This window comes from Cryptomeria japonica, chromosome 6 (assembly GCF_030272615.1).
Source record: "Cryptomeria japonica chromosome 6, Sugi_1.0, whole genome shotgun sequence".
Lineage (NCBI taxonomy): Eukaryota > Viridiplantae > Streptophyta > Pinopsida > Cupressales > Cupressaceae > Cryptomeria > Cryptomeria japonica.
Genome location: NC_081410.1, coordinates 143,155,491 through 143,179,368, shown reverse-complemented (window position 1 = coordinate 143,179,368; position 23,878 = coordinate 143,155,491).

Below are 23,878 nucleotides of genomic sequence, written 5' to 3'. Positions count from 1 at the left end.
ATTCAACATTTTAGAAATTTTATCAAATCATATTCAATGATTGCAATATTTTATATCATAGATTTTTGTTGTTTATGTGAGCTCCAAATTGTGGAATCAACCTGCAAGGGGAGAAAACAACAAGCAAGCACACACATGAAACATTGTTAGAGTTATAAATCTAAAATAGAAACTAAACTAAGTTTCAAAATCAAAAACCCCAAGCGCATCTCATGTTCCTCTATCTCCAAGGATCCTTCAAATCAAGGTGGCTCTCAGCTTGGAAGAACACTAAATCTCTAGGATGACTACCTAAAGAATGAGAGATATGAATGATTCTAAGATCTAAATGGAATGCAACTAAGATCTTAGTGAGATGATCAAATGATAAGATCTAATTAAGCTAAGATGAAGATGATAATGTTAGGAAATGATGTGCAATTAATCTAAATGATTAATCTAACATATGATAGAATCTAGATATGATGTAATTAGGATGGCATAATGCTTGAGAGAGGCACAATGAGAGCTTCTTGATAACCTGCAAAACAACTATAATAAGGATGCATACAAAAATGGATTCATTGATAAGAGATAAGGGTTTAATTTATAGAGTTGAAGGCTTAGGAATGGATGGCCAAGATTGATTATCAAAGAAGGGTCAAGATTGAAGGAGGAATGTGGTCCCAAGTTGAAAGGCTTAGCCTTGTGACAAATGTCACAAAGGGGAGTGGGATGAAAAGTCAATGCAGTCCCACCTTGGGAAAAGGGGATATGTGCTCACACATATGTGAGCAACCTAGGAAGAAACAAAATAGATTAATTAGGATAATGAAGGGATTAGATAGGTTCTAGAAGGATGATTAGGAGGCAAGTGGGTGGGGGAAAATAGAATTTTTAGTTAAATTAAAATAATTTAATTTAGCCAAAGCGATGCAACTTGCACTTGTAGGATTTTGCAAGTGGGGGGATTTACCAAAAAAAATTGATTTATTTAGATGCAAAGGGGATTTTAATTAGATGTAGATTTAATTAAAATGGGAAAGGGAATAAATTGATATTTTTAATTAAATATGAATTTAATTAAAATGGCTAGAAGGGGGAGTATTTAATTAAATGGCTTAGATAGAAGAAGGGTATATTAATTAAATCTTATTTTAATTAAAAAGGTCAATTACAAGAATAGGGATATTAATTAAATCTTAATTTAATTAATAGGTGATTTAATGATGATTAAATGAATAAAATCCATTTAATTAGTTGTGTTAGTTTTAGGTGTCTACATTTTGCCCCTCTTTGAAGTGACATGTGACCACATGTTGATTCAAAGAAAATTTATGATATTTTGTCAAAATTTTCTAATATGATGTTGTTGCCAGAATTGTCGATATGATGCCCCAGATATGAAGAATTGATTTGATATGAAAAGTCAGTATGAAGCTAGTGTCGATATGATACCGATATGAAATTGATGTCGATAATGCCCCCTCGGGAGATAAATTGAGAAAAACTATGAATTTCAGGGCAGTGACACGATGCGGGCGATTTTCGAAAGTTTGGATGATTTAAATTTTTTGAATTTTTTAATTTTTTTGATATTTATCTACCGATAAATTTTTAAAAGAATATTGAAGAAATGAGGAAGAGTAATGTGGGCATACTGCATACATGCCCCACATGTCCACTAAGTTCGTGTTGGTATGAATCATGATTGTTGATATGGGTCAAGTGTCGATATGTTTCAAAGGTTGATATGGGTCAAAGGTCGATATGGGTCTTGAGTCGATATGGGTCTTGATTCGATATGGGTCTTGATTCGATATGATTTTTGATATGGAACTTGAATTGATTGATTCTCAATATGTTGCTTGATTCATAGACTTTGTTATTGATATGATAGCCAGGGACTTTGGAATTTATTTTTTTCTGACTGACGATTGGTTCTGACTTGTATCATTGATTTTTCTTTGGATCAGCATGTGGTCACACATGTGCATGATGATATGATATGGATGTAGCTATTTTGATGTCAATGAGTTATATGATATGCTTTTGATGACTTTTGCAAATGATGATGCAGATGATGTGATGTGTGTGTATTTTTTATTTTTATGATTTACATGCTTATATGATGATTGTAATGATACTATATGTTTATAAGGTGACATGCAGATGATGGTTAGATTTGATGATTGCAAATGTTTTTAACATGTTTTTTTGCCTTTGTGTGCCTTGGATAATGCAATCTAGGATGTCACATATTTTAATATGATATGCAAAATGCTATAATGATGCGAAATGTGAAATGTATCATGAAAATGAGATGGATAATGATATGCATGATATGAGATGTAATGTGAAAATGAGATCTAATGCACTTACAATGATATGGAAATGAGGATGATATGGTCAGAAAATGCAATTATAATGTGATATGAAAATGATAATGCAATCAAACGTGAGTGGAAAATGATAATGTGAATGCACCTAAATGCAAGATTAACATGATAAGGATATGCAACCTAATGCAAGATTTAAAATCAGAATGATATGTAGCCTAATGCAAGTTTAAAGTTGATATGCAACCTAATGTTGAGAATGATAATGGAATGATGCAAAAAAATGACATGCCACCTAATTGAAATTTAAAGATGATAAATGACACTAATGGATAATGAAAATGATGTGAAACCTAATGCAAGATTTAATATGATAATGAAATTATACTAATGCATTCTCATTCCCAAATGTTGCCATCCATTTTTTATCAAATTGCCAGTGCTTCCCTATTTCATCATCGAGCCTTGATTTGTTGAAAGTTGATACAAGCGTTATCATATATTTGAACCATAACGACTTGAGTATAACTTACATGAATTTTGATATTGAAAGATGACACAAGTGTCAAGGTATAATTGAACCAAGATGACCTGAGTGTTGCTTGCATAAAATAGACAAGAGTTAACCTTAGTCCCATACAAATTTGAAATATCTTCAGTGATATGTTGTTTGATCATGTCGTAAGACAAATTTGCATAGTAGAAGGCTTCACTCCCAAACAGTAGACAACAAAAAACATCACATTCCTTCCTTGCTTCTCTAGTCTTTGAGACATCCTTGAGTCACTTAGGAGATATGATAAGCAAAAATCAACAACCATAAGTAATCATGCATGCTATTGGAAATGTATTCTTCTCAAGTAAAACATCTTGCAAATAGATCTTTTGGTCAATTCTAATTCAATTCCATGATGTCTATCCTTCTTACATTGTCGTTGTCATGGTGGGGTTTCTTGATCCTTGTTGTTATGCTATGTGTTTAGCTTGATGTCTAAAGCCCTCAAGGTGAAATGCCCCTAGAGAGGTCAAGATTTTACCCCTTGTTGTCGACACTACTTTGATATGGATATGTACACTGACCACCAAGCCATAGTGGGATATGATTCAGATAATTAGGGATAGTGACTATGCTAAGTATGTTTGGGATAATGTTGCATTTATAAGTGTTCTGCAGTGGCTATTGGTTCATATCAGATGGAGCCAAAGATATGATGTGAGTACCAGTAGATAGAAGGGTTGCTCTCTCACAAATAGCACCTATTGCCAGGTTTTCACCACTTGTTTTTATTGCACTTTTTGATTGTTTTCAATTTATTTATTTATTATTTGGTTTCTTGATCATGTAGGTGTGTGGATACTTGTTCTATAGGCCCAAAGTGTAGGATTGAGTTGGGTGTGTCAGTCTTTACCAGCATCATTCACTATCTTTTTGAGGATTTTCAAGATTGTCTTGTTTGAGGCCTTTGCTTGGCCATTCCCTTGTGGATAATAAGGTTTCGAAAAGAAATGTTGGATATGGAATCATTCACAAAGCTCTTGGACATCTTGATTTTTTAAAGGTCTTCCATTATTTGTGATAATGGAACTAGGGATTTCATACCGACAGATGAGATTATTCAAGATGAAGGAAGCTATTTGTTTGTCGGTTACTGTTGTTAGTGGAATTGCCTCAATCCATTTGGTGAAGTACTCAGTGGATGTGATGACAAATTTGTGTCCATTTGATGAGGAAGGATTAATTTTTCCCACTAGGTCGAGTCCCCACTGATAGAAAGGCCAACATGTAGTGAATGGTTGTAACTCTTGCATTGGTGCATGTATGAGGTTACCATGAATTTGACACTTAGGACATTTCCTGGCAAACTGATAGGACTCTTTCTCCATTGTCGGCTAGTAATATCCCATCCTTAAGAGTTTCTTAGCAAGAGTAGGACCACTTGAATGTGTACCACAAATACCTTTGTGAAGCTCATGTAAGGCGGAGTCAAATTCGTTACGATTGAGCCATCAAAGGAGAGTACCACCAAGACCTCACTGATAAAGTGTGTCAGCGGTTAAGGTGTAGCAAGCGGCTTGTTGGATAAATCTTCATTTTTGGTTGTGAGATAGATCGGGTGGGAGGGTATTGTCTTTGAGATAGGCATAGATTTTTCCATATAGGGGGGAATTAGAACAGTTTAGAACACAAATAACTTGGGATTCTGAATTGCTATAGGCTGGGTAAAACAATTACTCCACCAAGAATTCATAATTATTTTGTTTATCTGGAATCTACAGGAGTGAGGCAATAGTGGCCATTGCATCAGTAGCTTTGTTGTCCAACCTTGGAATATTTTCAAAGGTGATGTCCACAAAGTACTTCTTAAAATCATCCACCATTCACTTTTAAGGCATTAGCTTATCGTTCTTTGTCTGATACTCATCATTGATCTGATTGATAACTAATTGAGAGTCCCCATAGACTCTCAATTCTATGATTTTTCATTCTACAGTGACTTTGATACCTATTACCAGGGCTTCGTATTCAGCAATGTTGTTGGTGCATGGGAACATCAATTTGTAGGATCTTGCAATTGTGTGTCCCTCCAAAGTGACAAACAAGATATCAGCACCTAGTCCATGTTGGGTATAGGATTCATCAAAGTATAGGGTCCATTGCTTGGGTGTGATAGTGAGCACATCCGTATTTGGAAATTCCACCTGTAGTGGGTATTTATCTGGTAGTGGTGCTTCTGCCAATTGATCCGCAATTGCTTGTCCTTTGATGGCCTGACATTCTGTGTATTGAATATCAAACTCACTTAGGATCATAACCCATTTAGCTAGCCTCCCTGTAAGAGCGGCTTTGTTGAGTAGATATTTTAAAGGGTCAATTTTTGCTACTAGTTTGATTGTATGGGCTAGCATATAGTGGCAAATATTTTGAGAAGCGAACACCACTGCCAAACAAGCCTTTTCGATGAATGTATAGTTGAGTTCGTATCCATTCAAAGATCTATTGATGTAATAGATTTCCCTTTCTTTGCCTACTAGATATTCTTGTGCTAGGAGTGCCCCCAGTGACACTTATGTTACTGATATATAGAGGATGAGTGGCTTGTCTGCTATTGGTGGTACCAAAACTGGTGGATTCATCATATATTATTTGATCTGGTGGAATGATTTTGCATATTTGTCTTGCCCTCTGAAAGGTACATTTTTATGTAGTAGATGTGTGAATGAAGACATTTATCTGTCAGCTGAGCTATGAATCATTGAATGGATTGTAATTGACCTTGCAAGGATCTGAGTTGGCTAATGTTCTTGGGAGGTGGCATCTCCATAATTGCTTGTACCTTTGTTGGATCCACTTCGATGCCTTTTTCTGATACTATGTATCCTAAAATTTTGTCAGATGTTACCCCAAAGACACACTTCTTAGGGTTTAATAGGACATTGAATTATTCCAATATTTGAAAGAATTTATCCAGGATGTCTTGGTTTTCTACTCTTGTGAATGAATTATCTAGCAAATCATCCACATAATCTTCCATAAAAGTGTGCATCATGTCATGGAAGATTGTTGTCATGGCCCTTTGATAAGTTGCACTAGCATTTTTCAAGCCAAAAGGCATGGTGTTCCAACAGTATGTACCCCACGAACATGTGAATGCTATTTTATCTTGATCTTCTGAAGCTATCTTGATTTGGTTGTAGCCAAAGAAACCATCCATGAAAGATAACATAGCATGTCCGGCGATTAGATCAACAATGGTGTCAATGCTTAGTAAAGGGAAGTCATCCTTTGGAGAAGCTTTGTTGAGATCCCTGAAGTCTATACAAATCATGATGCTTTTACCCAGTTTAGACACTGGTACAATGTTAGAGATCCATTCCTCATAATCAATGGGTCGAATGAATCCTACATCCAATAACTTCTTCAATTCTTCTTTTACCAATATGGCCAGATGTGGGTTCATCTTCCTTAATTTTTCTTTGATAGGTTTATCTCTAGGAGTGATGGATAAGTGATGCATGATAAGATTTGGATCTACCCCTGGCATGTCTTCATAAGACCAAGAAAAATTGATTTGCTTCTCTTTGAATAATTTAACAAAGTCTAGTTGTTCCTTTTTTGTGAGTGATTCCGCCAGATGTATGGTTTGCGCTATTGCTTCAGTGCCGCTATTTATTGATTGAGTTGGCTCAATCGAGATTGGGGACCTCTCCTAGTAACGTTCAGGGAGAGTGTCAAGTCTCCCATCTTTAGGTGGCTCAAAGAGGTTTTCACCATTAGATGCATCTTTTGTTTTTACTTTTTTGCAATCTAATACTGTCATTAGATGGTTTTTACCATTAGATCGATTTTTTATTTTTCTCATTTTGTGACAAGGAGATTTGGTACTCCCCTGATTGTAGATATCATTATGTGGTTCATTGGTGGAGCATGTTTCTAGGTTAACAGAGTAGAGGTATTGAACAATGGCCTCATCATTTTGGAATATCGGTATATTGTGCTTAGGTTCTTCCCAGTCTATGAGGTTGGGATATACGAGCGGTAGGGAGTCATTTGGCGAGTCAAGATCAGCCGATGTGATGGTCATGATAGAGATATTGTCATAATTATCTGGGGCATGCGTGAGGTTTATAACAGTCTCAACATTTCTGATGGTAATCTCGTTGATATTGTCTCTTTTGTATTGAATTTGTTCGTTCTCACTAGCCTCGTAAATATGTTGTGGTCCAAATTCAAATGATCTAGAGCTCGAGCCTTGTCCATCATAAGGAATGGGTGTGTATGAATGGATTGTATCCACTCCAATATCCTTTGTAACATTAGAACAAGTGTCACATTCATACTCATTGGAATCTATTTCAGAATCATTTTTCCCAAGTTACCTCACTGAATCTGACAGGGATGTTGTATGGTGAGGAAAGATCACTGATAATTGATACCAGTTGGGTGGCTTGTTTTGATTCAGGAACCGTGCTTGTTTGTATTATTTGTATTTGCTCATACACAGTTTCCCTTCTTTGAGTAGCAATCTCCTTAGGTTGTGACTCCATCTCGGTTTGATCAGGTTCTTGTACATGATGTACTTTCTTATAAGAAGCTTCCTCCCTTTGGATAGCAAGTTCTTCTTGTCACTTCTCATGTTATTCACGCTCTTGTTCTTTTCTATTATTTTTTGTTGTGTGGTGTAGCACCTCTTGCCATGATTCTTTGTTATGTGTTATCTTTTCTCTCCATTGGGGTTTCTGGTGGTGATTTCACTTCTACATAGGTTGAACATGTTGACTATACTCAATTCCCAATTTGTCTTTTGAAAATTGTGAATGGGGTTGTATGGCTTCTAGGATGCCTTCTTGATGCTTGCCAATAGGTCATTTTTCCTTTGTATCCCATGTGTTGCATGATTCTAAACCCATTTCCATATTGTTCTGTTGGAACAACCACTTCTAGGGCAACAGCTCTGATTTCTTCCTCATCCTTGTATAGCCAGTTGAGAATATCTTTGTCATTTGATTCTTCAGCTAGTGTGCCCATTTTGATAAATTTACCATAAAACTTCTTCATGGGTTGTGTTGCCTAATGGCTTGATGTGGAAGGTTGTCCATGAGACCATGGTGAAGTTAGCAATTTAGATATACATAGGGGTTCAAAAGAGTATTCCCCCATGCCTTGGTCCTTTATCTTCATCTTTTTCTCAAAGTTCATGGACAATGACTTGAGTTTTTCATGATGGTTGGATGATGAGGAAGCTTGGGCCTCCCTGTTGTGAGTAACTAGGACATTTTGTGTTGCCCCCATAGCATTGCAGTAGGATTGTAGTACTCAAAAGGGTTAGTATCTGCTGATATTGAAATTTCTTGTCCATTGTAGGGGAACTCGAGACAATGATGATACGTGGAAGGTATCACTTTCATTTCATGGATCCAAGGGTGACCCAAAAGTATGCTGTATGTCAATTCTATGTCCAAGACTTGGCACATTGTGTCTCTTTGCACAGGACCTATGGTGCAGGGAACCTAACACTCCAAGCATGCAATTTTGTTTTCTTATAAGTTTTGTGTGTTGTCTTTTATGATGTAATAATGTACCAACCATTTGGGACTCAGTAGAGCCATGGTTGAGTTGTCCAAGTTTTTGTTGTGTCATTTGTGTTCAGGATGCTATCAGTCTAAGAAGTTGAAATGCTAATGTAGATCACGGGAGTAGTACTCTAAATCATTGTTATCATGTAATAAGGGGGATATTGTATTGTGTTTAGGTCTTCTATGATTTTTGAGGGCCTTTTAGAGCCTTGGAATGCACTAGAATGCAAAGTTGCATCTCAGGTGTCAAAAAGATGTAAAAGTTGTTGAGCAACATTTTACAACATTTTGTAAAAGTTGCATTTTTGATGATTGGTGTTGCAAAGTTGGTTGAACCAACTAAATAATGAGTATATAAGCCAAAATTCACTTCATTGTATGGGTTGGAGAATCTAGAATGCAAGAGCAAGTTTTGTGTTTTCAAGAAATCTTGTCTTTTCACCGTTTTTTAGAGTTTTTTCCTTATTTCCATTGCATTGTATGGTCTAGTACGGACTTGTCAGTAGAATCTCATTACAAGGCATGAGATTTTGTTGAAACATCTTTCCATCAAGATATATTAGCATCTATGAGTGTGTTTGGCTACAGAGATCTCATTCATTCTCTGTAACTAGGTGTAAAACCCTTGTAAGTAGGGTTTAAGAGCAAAAATGGCTCTAACCTGAGCATCCATTGATGGCACCTGTTGAAATCAAGTGGAATGATAGGTTAGGGTTTTTACATATGATTAGAGTAGGTTTTTTTTCTTTTCAGGCATTTGTGGTGATTGTGCAATGAAGCCCTAGGCTCACTACTAGGAGTTAGTGAGTTAGGACAACAGGAGATGTGCATTTTAAGAGAACATGTGGATTGATGGAGCCAAAACCGAGACATGATTGGATAGCCCTGTGAATTCCCTAAATTAATCCTCAATTTATTTGAGCAGATGTTTTGACTGGTGAACATTTTGAAGAACAAGTTTGTAAGTCACCCGGGTAGGCCAAAACCCTTGAAATTAGGACAAATTTGGTTCTCATATGTATACAGAAAACCCAGGTGAAAATTTGCAATATTGTTTTCAGCTCTAAAAACAATATCCAAATCTATAATTTAATTGTGGCCTTATTTGGGAATTTTTGAACCCAAGTCCTTAAAACCACCAAGGGAGGGCTAATTGAATTAGGCCTATTTGGGAGCCGATAGAGACAAAGGAAGGCTAGAAAACCTTAGCAATGGGTTTGAATATTCCCAAACCCCTTAAAGACATAAAATAAATAGTGTAAATGCACTTTGAACACAAAGAACCAACTAATGTATTATGATCCTTTGCAGAGGTGATTGGAGCCTTAGGAGTGGAGTTGGAGATTGAGGTGGAATCCTCAACAGGCAGTTAGTTGTCAAAACTCAGTGGCTATACCTTGGAGGAAAGCCAAAATGGATCAGACCTTGGAAGTATAGATATTAAAACCCCTAACAAGTTCCATTGGATGGGCTTGAGGAGTTAGAGGGTTGAGTAGACAAGTAAACCAAGAAGGTGATTAGAACAAGCTCCAAGACTCTCTACATCAACCTACCTGAATGGGTAGTATCACAGTTCCTTTGGATGACCTTTCTTCATCATCATAGGCTTTGATAGTGTTTTTTTTCTTAGGATCAATTGCTTGCTCAGAGAAGCCCAATGCACATATAAGCTTTAAAGTACATATATTGAGACTAGCTCCTCCATCTATTAATAATCTTTTTACCTGATGTTTATAGACTAAGACTTTGATATGTAGCAGGGTGTTATGTGGATTACTCAAGGGGGTGTCATAATGTTTAGAAAATGATATGCTATGTGGCATCATCATATGGGCCACCATGACTTGGAACAGATTGACACCCAGATCATTTGGCACTGTTGTTTCGACAAGAGCTTGCTCCAAGATATCCTTATGCTTTGGGGAGAGTTTATGCAACTCAATTATTGATATTTGAGCGGGTGTCTTCTGTAATTGGTTGACCAAGTTATAATGATCCTTGGGGATAGTTGTGTCTTTTGATGTACTCCCCTTCAAGGAATATTTTTGAGCCCTTGTTGTCACATTTACCAGTGCATGTTCTTGTTTATTCTTGATCTTTATGATGTTCACCTAATTGTCATATGTTGAGATGCGGTTGATGATGTTGTCATAGATGTGGTCAATATGATCACCTTTATTGTTGTTTGGCATTGATGCTCCTCCCTTGTTGTAATTAGGAAGAGGATTTTTTAAAGCCTCATGATCACCATTGATTTTATGACCATCAACTGTTATGTCTCCTCTATCCAGCATATCTTAAACTAGGTTCTTCAACCTCATGTAATCATTTTTTCTATGCCCCTTGTTTCGATGATAATCACAATAGTGTGTCATTCCACCATGGTGGTTTGACTTGGGGTTCAAATTTTCTTATGACTAGCAATATGATAATCTTGTTTGCCAATAGTTCTCGAAATGTAGGTTCCAAGGTTTATCCCAATGGTGTATAGATTCGTCGATATTGGGGAGGTGGAGTGTTAGCATTTCCCCCTTGATTATTGTTGTTGTTCCCTCAGAAGTTGTTGTGTTTCCCTTCGTTGGTATGACATTTGTAATTGTTGTTAGTGCATGGATAATTGTTAGTGCCTTGATTGGCACTTCTTTGATCATTGTTGGATGGTGTATTACCTGATAAAGTCAACACTAGTTGTTTAGACTTTACATTGTTGGCATCGTCCACACTATCATGAACAATATTTTTGTTCCTAGTCCAAAATTTGGACTTGTCAGAGTTGTTGTTGTTATATTGATTGCTATAGGTCTGGTTGTTGTTTGAAGTAACAACTTCCTTAGATAATTTTAAGGTTCCCTTTTTATCGAAGCTTCCTCTACTTGGATACCATTCTCTTTCAATTTTTCAAAAGATGGTATACACTGTAGTTTGAGTTGATAACTCATTTCATCGTTTAAATTATCTATGAAGATTTCCATCTTTTCCTTTTCAGGTAAATCTCATGGGTACCTTGAGACCATGCACCTCCATAGTTGTAGGAACACCATGAATGTTTCATTGTTCTTTTTCTTCGTATTGCATACATCAAGCATGGTGACCTCATGTTGGAGATTGTAGGAGTATTGTGTAATGAATTTATTCACCAACTCGTCAAATGATCTGATGGGAGGTGTGAGTTTTGACAACCACTCCATTGTTTACCCTCCCAAACTTCTTGGGAAGAGCCTCATCATGTATGTATTGTTGTGAGAAAAATCCAAGTTCATAGTACAAAATTCCCTGGCATGATCATGGGGATTTCTCTTACCATCGTATTTGTCATACTTTGGTATATCTGAATTTGGTGGGAAAGGTACCATGTTTAGCCTCCTATCAAAAGGATAAGGACAAATGTCCTCCAAGGAGTATCTTATCGTGGATCCTTGTTGCATGTCTTGCATTTTCATTGAAGTGCTTGAAGTTGTTGTGTAATGTTAGCGAGAGGAATATTTTATTCATTGGACCTTTGATGATGGTCATCCCCTTGTTCACTAATGTCATCATGATTATGTGTATTGTCTTGGGAGTCACTTCCTCTTAAGTGCTCTTGATGTTGAGTGAATGTGTATGCTCTTGGACTTGTTTTTGGGATTCTTTTACTTCTTGAATTTTACAAGTCAAAATCCTTAGGTATCGGGATTCCTTTACTATTGAGCATGAGGAGGTACTTTTGTTTATATGCTTCTATAAGCCTTTCCATGAGATTTTGGAAGGTGACACTTTGTTGGAATTGTTGGAAAAATTCCTCGATAATCTCTTCTTCTTCCATATTTTTGTATTCATCAAAAGCATTAGATTCCCTATGACTCATGCTAGATTCTGGTTTTAGATCCAATTCTTTGCCTTTTCGAGATCGAATGTTAGCAGGACTCAATAGAATTTTATAGTAGTCAGTTCCTCCTCTTCTATTGGGGTTCTTGGTGGGGTTGGTGGTTTAGGCCGATCTTCGTGGTAGGTGATGCAATTTCTTGGAAACAATGATTGATCCTTCCCTCACTATTAAGGTGTTGATTGAATGCTGCTTTCTGAATGTAAACTCTACTTCTTAAAGGTTCCTTGTCAAACTCGTTAGTTTTTCCTTGGAGATACAATCGCATATGTCACAAGAAAACACAATGTGATTTAAAGTGTTGACGGTTGATATAGAGAAATTTACTCCTCTTGCTAAATGCCTTAGGACTAGGTTGACTCTTCTTTAACTTAGTCTTTTGATGAAGACTTCTTCTCAAAATGTGGGGAGTGGTCATACAAAATGATCAATATTTATGTTGATGGTTGATATGGATACTTTGTTTCGAAACTCAAGCTTACTTGTCAAGTAGAGGTTTAGTTTGATTCACCCCCACAACAAAGTTTTGCAAATGATATGAGTCAAGTTTTACGATATAGAAACTTAATTTGACAACTTGAGAACCTAACTAGGTATTGGTTTTGATAGGATGTGGATGGTAAAACCTTTGATCACTTTAATTGATACTCCTTAATATTGTTGGATGAAATCTTATTCTAAGATAGTTGAAGATTTGATACCCCTTCCAAGGGTATTAGTTGGATTTGGAAATTCTCCTTTCTCTAAGGTTGCTCTTTGCTCTTTGTTTTGAACTGATTGTTGTATTGGTTGATTTGTAACTTGCAAGATGTTTTAATGTTCATGAGAAGAAGACCTAGCACACATGAAAACAATGGACATCCCTATGCTAAACATTGAGTGTATGTTCTTGTGAGGATGTTTTCAAATCCCCAATGTTATCACTGGTTTGATTTACAAAAAAATACACATCAGATAGACACTTTATTAAAAGGTCATCAACAATATCATAGCCCACTAGTCTCGATACTCCTTCAGCTCAAACAACCTTGTCACCCCCTAGAGGATGCCCATTTTTTTGCCTTTTGCCAAAAATTAACCCAAAGTGAATTGCTTCACAATTGGGTAGTTATCTTGGGAGATATATGGTGACTAATCTTGGGGGCAGATTCTTCTCCACCCTTGCACTATGATATTACCAATGTTTGGCAATTGACTCGGCCCAAAGTCTCTATTGCTATGGCTTTTAGTAAGGATTATATTTGAAGATATTCCTTGAAGTCACGCAAGCATGATTGAGGCCTATAACCCAACAAAGTATCTAACAAGATGTAGTCACGCAAGCGTGATTGAGACCTCAAGGCCCTACAAAGTGCTCGACATGAGAGATCTCAAAGAGATAACTCAAATATGTTCTATCCTTGAGATTTTCATCTCAAAGGCTATTTATTTATAGTGAGTTAGAATACTTGGCTTTAGTCGTGCTCACTTGGGTCGTTCTCTTCTCACTATCCCCCTAAACACGTTCAGGAAGACATGCCCTCTAAAGGATTTAATTGCATGAAAATGAAGAAAGCATGAAAAAAGTGGGTTTGGATTTTTGGTCACCCAATTAAAGAGAGAGCATATACCTACCACTTCCGAGACAAAGCAAACAATGTTCTTTTTATCCTTCCAAAGCAATGATTTGTTAAATCCTAATTGGAGATGTTGCTCCAACCAAACATGGTGTTCTTTTTAATCCTTCATAGCAATGATTCTCTAGACTAGGAAGAGGAAATCCTAGTCAACATAAAGTAAAGCACATTGCTAGAAAGTAAAGCGATTTGAAAAAATAGACAAGTTGATTGTTCGTTTTAACAAATATTGTAAAATGAAGTGTTCGTTTTATCCAAGGTTGTAGCAAAAATGACAATGTGAATTTGTGTTTTAACCCAAGATAGCAAAATGTGATTTTTTGTTTTAGACCAAGATTTCAAATATGATAGTTCATTTTAATCCAAGATAGCAATGTGCGATTTGTTCGTTTTAACCTTGATTGTGAAATGTGAATGACTATCCTAGGATTGATCAATTTTCCCCAATTAGAAAGTGTTAACAAAAACAACAAGATTGCAAATATGAAAGCCTTCCCACAACCTACAAGCAATGTATTAGAAAAACACTCCTCGATGTCCTGCAAGCACAAGAAAATGGATTTAGAAGGCACACATGAAAAAAAAAATGCCTCATTCTTTTACATAAATCAATCTTGATAAAGCAATCTTGTATAAAAGCCAACTTGATAAATCAAAATGAAATTTTAAAATTTATAAAGTCAAATTTTATAAATTCAAAGTTCATTTATTAAATTTTCAAAATTTATAAAAACGAGTTTTATAAATCGAAATTTTAAAATATAGAAGGTCACATTTAATAAATTAAAATTTACTAATGAAATTTTGAAATATAAAAATAGATTTTATAAATCAAAATTTATTAATGAAATTTTGAAATATAAAATTAGATTTTATAAATCAAAATTTATTAATAAAATTTTAAAATTTATTAAAGTCAATTTTTATAAATCAAGATTTTAAAATATAAAATATCATATTTTATAAATAAAAATTTGTTAATAAAAAATATAATATATAAAATCATATTTTACAAATTAAAATTTATCAATGGAATTTTAAAATATAAAATCATATTTTATAAATTAAATTTTATTAATAACATTTTAAGATATAAAATTAAATTTGATAAATTAAAATCTATTAATAAAAAAAAAAAAATTTAAAGATTTGATCACAGCCATGGTTGTGTAACACAGTCTGTGGACTGTGTCTAGACAAAGCCATAGGCTATGATACACAGTTCGTGAACTGTGTTTACACACAGCCACGACTGTGTAACATAGTCTGTGGACTATGTCTAAACACAGTCACATGTTGTGTTACACAGTCTGTGGACTGTGTTATACGTAGCCACAGATTGTTCACAGTATGTGGACTGTGGAAAATAAAAATGACGTAAGCAAAATACGATACATGTAAAAATGTTTGTTTTTTTTTTTTCTAATTTATTTATTTATTCATCTATTTATTTATATATATTGTTTTGCTTTGAACTAGCAAAATGATAAAAAAAAAATAGCAAGTAGAAGCAAAATAAATGGAGGAAAAGAGACAAAACCAATTATACACAGATGGTGGGCGCCAAAATGTGAGCTCCAAATCGTGGAATCAACCTACAAGAGGACAAAACAACAAGCAAGCACGCACATGAAACATTGTTAGAGTTAGAAATCTAAAATAGAAACTATAACTAAGTTTCAAAATAAAAAAACCCCAAGCGCATCTCATGTTCCTCTATCTCCAAGGATCCTTCAAATCAAGGTGGCTCTCAGTTTGGAAGAGCACTTGATCTCTAAGATGACTACCTAAAGAATGAGAGATATGAATAATTCTAAGATCTAAATGGAATGCAACTAAGATCTTAGTGAGATGATCAAATGATAAGATCTAATTAGGCTAAGATCAAGATGATAATGTTATGAAATGATGTGCAATTAATCTAAATGATTAATCTAACATATGATAGAATCTAGATATGATGCAATTAAGATGGCCTAATGCTTGAGAGAGGCACAATGAGAGCTTCTTGATAACCTGCAAACCAACTATAATAAGTATGCATACAAAAATGGATTCATTGATAAGAGATAAGGGTTTAATTTATAGAGTTGAAGACTTAGGAATGGATGGCCAAGATTGATTATCAATCAAGGGTCAAGATTGATTATCAATGTGGTCCCAAGTTGAAAGGCTCGGCCTTGTGACAAATGTCACAAAGGGGAGAGGGTGAGGATCAATGTGGTCCCACAAGTGTGGTCTCAAGTTAAAAGGCCTTGTGACAAATGTCACAAAGGGGGGTGGGATGAAAAGTCAATGCGGTCCCATAAGTGTGGTCCCACCTTGGGAGAAGGGGATATGTGCTCACACGTGTGAGCAACCTAGGAAGAAACAAAATGGATTAATTAGGATAATGAAGGGATTAGATAGGTTCTAGAATGATGATTAGGAGGCAAGTGGGATATGTAGGATTTTGCAAGTGGGTGAGGAAAAATAGAATTTTTAGTTAAATTAAAATCATTTAATTTCGCCAAAAGGGATGCCACTTGCATTTGTAGGATTTTGCAAGTGGGGGGATTTACAAATAAATTTTGATTTATTTAGATGCAAATGGGATTTTAATTAAATATAGATTTAATTAAAATGGGAAAGGGAATAAATTGATATTTTTAATTAAATTTGAATTTAATTAAAATGGCTAGAAGGGGGAGTATTTAATTAAATGTGAATTTAATTAAATGGCTTAGATAGAAGAAGGGTATATTAATTAAATCTTAATTTAATTAAAAATGTCAATTAGAAGAATAGGGATATTAATTAAATATTAATTTAATTAATAGGCGATTTAATGATGATTAAATGAATAAAATTCATTTAATTAGTTGTGTCAGTTTTAGGTGTCTACAGTTTATATTCATATTGTTGATTACATAGGCAAATAATCATCTAACTTTATAAAAGGGCAACCACCAAATACAACGAATACACAGTAATGAACTCAATACACATTTGTTGGATCAAATATCAACATTTATATATATCAAAAAAGGCAAGTATGCCAAGTCAATACAAGTATTACATGGAGGAGAGCTCGTCATTGATGAAGCAACTATGGATATTTCTTGTATGAAAAAATGATAAGATTATAATTTATCACAAGTTCACATGTATACACGTGTGTATAATCATCAAATCAAGAAAATAAAGTAGAGATACATACCTTTTCCCTCTCTCGATCCTCAAGCATATCAGGTGGATTCGACATATCTACATAGCTCAATGATCATTGTACATATAAAACGAACAAAAAACACTAATCAATCTACAAATCCCAACTAAGAATGTTTCAGCCTTTTCAAACAATTGTACAACTAAAAATGTGTGCAATTACCTGCTTCCCACATTTTGCGTCCTCGAGTATATCTTTCGTTGAAGATGAGGGCCAGACATGGAGGGGGTATGCTAAAAAAATAAAATTAACATGAGATTTTAGTACAAATAATATTAAACATAATTTAACAAATCTAAAATGAAATGACTTGCATATAACATAAAAAGAATTCATAAAATAAGGTGTACAAAATATGCTACCGTATAGCCTTGTAGGCCAAATTGATCGCTGAAAGCGTGACATCATCAATCTAGGACATTTGGTCCCCTAACAACACCTACAAACAAAAAATTGTCAAGCATTAAAGAGAGTTATTATATCTTGTAATTTTTTTGAATTCAAAGTGTACTATTCTATTTTAACATGTTACAAAATTTATACCTCACACGTCGAAGTTGTCACTGCAGTAACTGCAGGACGAATATCAGATACCATTACTACATCCTAAAATGCATATTATTTGTATCATTTTAAATTGATCTATAAATGAAAATTTATTTTAAATTACAAATTTTAAGTAACTGATAAATAAAATGTCATGAATTCAAATCAACACACCTATGTCTGCGGATGACTGCCAAACAAAATGTTGATCAACTCATCTGTCAGTGCCACATCCTCAGTCATGCGGGTCTAATATCTAATCTCACAAATTGTGCACAAATGGGATGTGGATCCATTTGCAGTGACCTCATCATCCGTCCCTATGCATATCCCTGAGCAAGTGGCACACACATGCTGAATGGGCTCACTAGCGCCACTTGCAACAACTAATGGCACATCATCTGGTACAAGAGGGTGTGCTAATTATGTCCCATTTTGGATGAGAACATTAGTCAATGTTGTGGCCACCTGAAGAATCTGTAGCTCTATCGACTCTTTCAAGTCTACTGGGACAGAAAAATGCACCTTGGGCTTGGGTGCTAGGGGATGATGACTCTCTTGGGCTACACACCTATGGGCTTCAGGTCTATCTTTGGTAGAGACACCACCTCTACCATGGAACTCTGTCATGTCAAAATAATTAGGCAGCACATTGAGGACAAACTCATAGTATACTTTCCTCAAAAAATATAATGGCACCTCAAAATTATTACAAGGTGGTTCGTCAAAGACCATCCACCACCTTTGCCAAAAAATATTCTTCATCTGCACATTGGTACACCAAGGTATGGGAAACCTCTTTGCATTAAGAGGTAATGACTCACCAATTCTAGGATCAACAAAAAAGGGCACATATTTGTTGTTTACTAATGTTTTTGTTTTTCACCCCCTCATATGATAACCCACTAGCATAATATTGATGACACCTATCCCTATAGTTTCCCCATTTTGTAAATTGATTGGAAACTGCAGTGGCACCACTAGCTAATGTTTCTAGGCTAGTGGCGAGGGATTTATGATGCTCAAGCTCAAATGTTTTCAATTTATTAATCAATCTATTTATTTTAGCTGGGTTTTTTACTAAATGATTAAGCAATTGCTCTTGTGTATCAAGTGTATGGTCAAAAGGAGGAGTTGGAGGTGTATTCTATGGGTTTTGTTTGGGGTTTTGAGGAGGTTCATCTTTTTGTTGTTGTTGTTGTGGATTTTCATAATCTAGTTTGTGTAACAAAAAAATTTAAAAACCTGATTAAAATAAACAAATTTAAATTCAAAACGTTAAAATAATTGAACAAATGCAAAAGAAAAATAAAAATCAAGCAAAACCAACCTTGATCCATGGCGTTTGGGTGAGAAAAGAGGGAGCTCGTGTGTGGTTTAGTGATAAAAACCCCAAATTATCAACTCGCGGCTACACGAAAAATAAGACACAGTCGGCCAAAAATAATTTATTGACATTTACCATGTACGTGGTTCTTTAGGACTTAAAACCGCGTACGGGATTCTAAGTCCTAAAGAACCATGTGTGCGGTCATTTTTCTAAAGGAACCACATATGCACTTTTGTCCCTTTAGGCTCAGGGACAACGAAACTTAGCGCGTATAGGGTGATTTGAATTTTACGTACCGCAATCGCAGTGCCTATTTTTTCAAGTTTTTTTAGGTGTGTGTCCACATTTGTGCACACCATTTTTGTGCACTTACCCATTGCATGTCTATCATACTACCAAGGTCTACCCAACAAGATATGACATACATCTATAGGCATAATATCACACAAAAATTCATCATGATAAGATCCAATCTTCAATTTTACCAAACATTGCTCACTTACTAATACATTATGATCATCTTGAATCCATGCTATTTGATAAGGCTTAGGGTGTTTCAATCTCGCCAAATTTATCTTATTCACCATCTTTTTCGAAAAAAGGTTATCTATACTACCACTATCAATTACAACTTTACAACACTTATCGGTTACTTTGCATCTTGTCTTGAACAAATTATTCCTCTGTAAGGGTTCTTTCTCTCCTTCGGTTTGGTACAATGTTCTTCTCGTCTTCAGCAACTCTCCATCCTCCGGTCTATTAGTTGATCCAGTAGGTTCTTCTTCTACCAATGTTGTTCTTGATAATATGATAAAAATATAAAGGTCTGGTCAACCACTAAGAGGGGGGGGATGAATCAGTAGTTAGAGAATAAACCAATATTTCACCAAACAAACTTTCAAATCAGAATCAACTTACAAAGTATATCAGTTTAGACACTTAGACAAATTTGCAACTACAGTATTAAACTTTACCGGTTGACCAAATATATTAGTGATATAATGCAATAGATCTGAAACTTAAATACCATTTGACCAAAATCTTAAATCACTTCACTAATACCAGTAATAACATATTACAAATCATTTCTGATCATTTAAATGTATCTATGCATATTTACCAGTCATTTATATCAACCATACCAAAAACACATCCACAAAATCATTCACCACTTCACACAATGATTTTTCACGTGGAAACCCAAATGGGAAAAACCATGATGGGGATGAATACCCACAAGTATTTTGAACTCTTTTGAAGTTCGCCCTATTAGGAGCCAAGCCTAGTTAGATGCTTATATAATAATGTTCTATTAGGAACATATCTAGTTAAGGACCATCCGGTTAAGGGATTGACTACAAATACCCTGTTAAAGGTAACCTTAATAGAGGATTTCAAATCTAAACTAATGGATCACCTAGTTAGAGGATTTCAACAACAAGCCTGTTAGAGCTTACCCGATTAAGGGATTTAATAGTTGTAATGGTTAGAGAACAACAGGTTCTTGACTGATCTGGAAATAGCACTTCCTTGTTGAATCAGATCCTTTACTGCTCATGTCTGCCTTCACATCATTTTGCAGACACACCTCCTAGTTTGACAACAATCACTATCACACTTAACCAAATTGCCAACACTCTTAAAACAATCCATCGACCTTAAAAACAAATACATTAGGTTGGTAACACAACACAAACCCTACAATTCTCATAGAGATTACAAACACATCGGTTCAATCTTAACCATTAGATTACATGCAATCAACTTACATTCTTCTAGGCATCTACAACCACTCCTGGATCACTGCACTTTGAATCTTGTAACTCATCACACGTTTGTCACTTCATACTATGCATTTGATCATTCCCAAGATAAACGGTTATCTCTTTCGCGCCAAATCCTTCTAGAAACTCATCACATGCAACATGCATTCGTGGCATCTTCATCACCAATCATCATTCAATCATAGATTATCACAACCGATCTCCAAACTTCATCAGTTAGGATCCTGCATCTCAACTGGTTAGGGTTACCGGTTTATCTTTACTGCATCATCACCGGCTACTTTACTGCTTCATTATCGGTTGCTTTACTACTTCATTATCGGTTGCTATTGACATCAATTACAACACTTCCAATCTTCAATGGAGTCTTCATGCAATGCCAACAGTTCTTCCATGGTTCTCTGTCTTCTTACATTCAAAAGCATGATGTCCTTCTCCTCCACATTTAAAGAAGGTTCCTCTTAACACTCTCTTTCCTTATCTTCTATCTTTTTTTCCATAACCCTCATTCTGGTAAACATGATTCTCTTTTCTCCAGTAATTTTTTTTCATCCCTTCAATATGAACTACCATCTCTACTAATTTCCTTATCTTTATTCTGATCTGCATAGGGTCCTCTTCCTCTGATATAGGGTCTTCCTCCCTGAAATCTTCCTCCTCTACCTGTTTGTTTCTGCTCATCTCTTTTATTCAACTTCTCTTCTACCTTCCGGGAATATTGATAAGGTTCCTCAACACTCGGCAACTTGATTAAACTAATTTCATCTTGTACAGACATCTGCAACCCATTCAAATATCTAGCAACTTATTCGATCTCATCATCAATGTATTCGGATCTGATATTCAACTTGTAGAATGCTTTCATATATTCCTTCAAACTAGATTCCTTTTGCTTCAGGTTCTGCAATTTTCGGAACAGATTCACTTGGTAATCAGTAGGCATGAACTTCAATTTCAACTTACTAACCATTCACTCCCAAGATTTGATCTTCTCTTTACCTCTTCTCTATCTATCTACCTGCAAATGTTCCCACCAAAGAGACACATGTCCTTTCAACTTAGTACAAGCATATTTCACCTTCCTATTCCTATCTTTTGTGGTGTTCTCAAAATTGAAATACTTTTCCATATTTGGGATCCAATCAAGCAATTCATCTGAATCTAACTTGCCATCATAATTCGGTAGATTAAAATGCGGTTTGGTATTCACTCTGGTCAAGAATTTTAGAAATATTTCTTCTTCTAGATTGATCATCGGTTGATTTTCTCCTTCTTCTCTTGCCTCTACTTCTTCTTCATCATTGCTCACATCTTCAACATGTTGACCGCTTCTTTAGGTTATTTCAATAGCTTCCAATTGGGTTGCAATTCCTCTCAACATTTCCATCACAGTAGGGTCTTCATTTCCACATGCTCCAACACCTCTAGCATTTCTCCAGGCCATATTTATGCAAGTCCATTGTATCTGCAAGTCAGATTCACAATTTCACCACCCCACAACAAAATTGTCACAAGACTCTGCAATCTTTAGAACGAAAACTCGCTCTAATACCACTTGAAGTAGTCACGGTAGGAGAGTCCTTAAGGAGAACAATCTAGACTATGCAACAAGAGTAAACACAACATAAGCAACACAATGTGATGGAGGTGATGTAGAATCAGTCTTATATTATATCATGGAATTTCAAATACAAACTGGTCAACAACATGCGGGCTTTTAGATTCGACACACAGGCCTAATTACAAATATGCTCAAATATAGTCTCTGGGTTCCAGCAAGACTATGAGCCAACTCCAGATCTCCTAACCTTCTGATAAATCTTCTATATGCTAAGAACTAGCTAGCATATGCTCAATTACATTGATTTATATGACATTAATAGCTCAAGAATGATCCGCATCAGCCCAAGATGGAACAATTGCCAATGAATAAAGATGTAAAGTGAAGAACAAAAAGGTCGGCTTCCATCAAAATAAATCCTGCGAAAACAACATAGAATGATGTGCAGACCCAGGGGAAGATCGACCGCAAACCAAGTAACATTGAAGGATATGAAATTAGGCTTTACAAGCTACGAGAATGATCTGCATGATTCGGCATTAGCAAATAGGTCCAAGTGGCTCCATTGCATAGGCTAGAAAACTGTTCCACACTCCGGAAGTGATAACTTACTGGAAAAAAATCCAAATGACCTGTGGACCAAGGATAAGGTAGATTAACATGTCCAAGAACAAAATCTAGCTCTTCAAGATCTAGTGAGCAAAAACAAAAAGAAATGTTGAGACTGCAAAACCAAACTGAATAGAGAACAAACTAAAATGAAATGTTTTTGGTTGATGCAAGATTGCCAAGAACTAGGGATGCTTTTGCATTAATCAACCTCATAATTAGTACAAAATAATATGATTTGAAACATATGATTTGTTGTTTATTTTGGTATGTTATAAATACTCCTATATGAAATTGTATTTGAGATTCCCTCTCAAAATGATTGTTTGAAAGTTATGATTAAACAAACACTTCCTTGAAAATAAATAATGACAATCCCTGGTGAATTTTCAAAAGAGAAACAATACTAACAAAATCTTAAATGTAAGAAAAAGTAAACAATATCATGCTCAAGAAACTCAACAAAAGTGCACTACTCGCTATTTTATCAAATGCCAATCACAATACAGTGAGATTTCTCCTATTCTAATCTCCCAACACTAGTATGTGCTTCCTAGCTAACTTGTTGTCCATTTTGTTAATTTTTGGACCATGGTAAGTGATTCAAAATTCAAAAATTTCAATCTTAAAACTTGGTATCTTAAAATATGGAAACTTCAATCAAAATAGTAACCTCTACAAACACATACTGCTAAAATATGAACAAAAAAAAATTACAATATCGACTTATCAAGCCTACAACTTAAATCTAAAAAGAAATGCATTGCACTAGAGTGAAATTTTAAAAAAGAAAGAAATAAAAAAAAATTATTTAAATGTCCACATATGACAAAAAGTATGTCAATACGGTTACAACTGTTAACTATAGAGAGTTCTAGAAAGAGAGAACCCTAGAATCAAAACTTTAAAAAGTACAAAAGACAAAATCAAGCACCACGGTACTAACAAATAGAAATAATGGGAAAATAA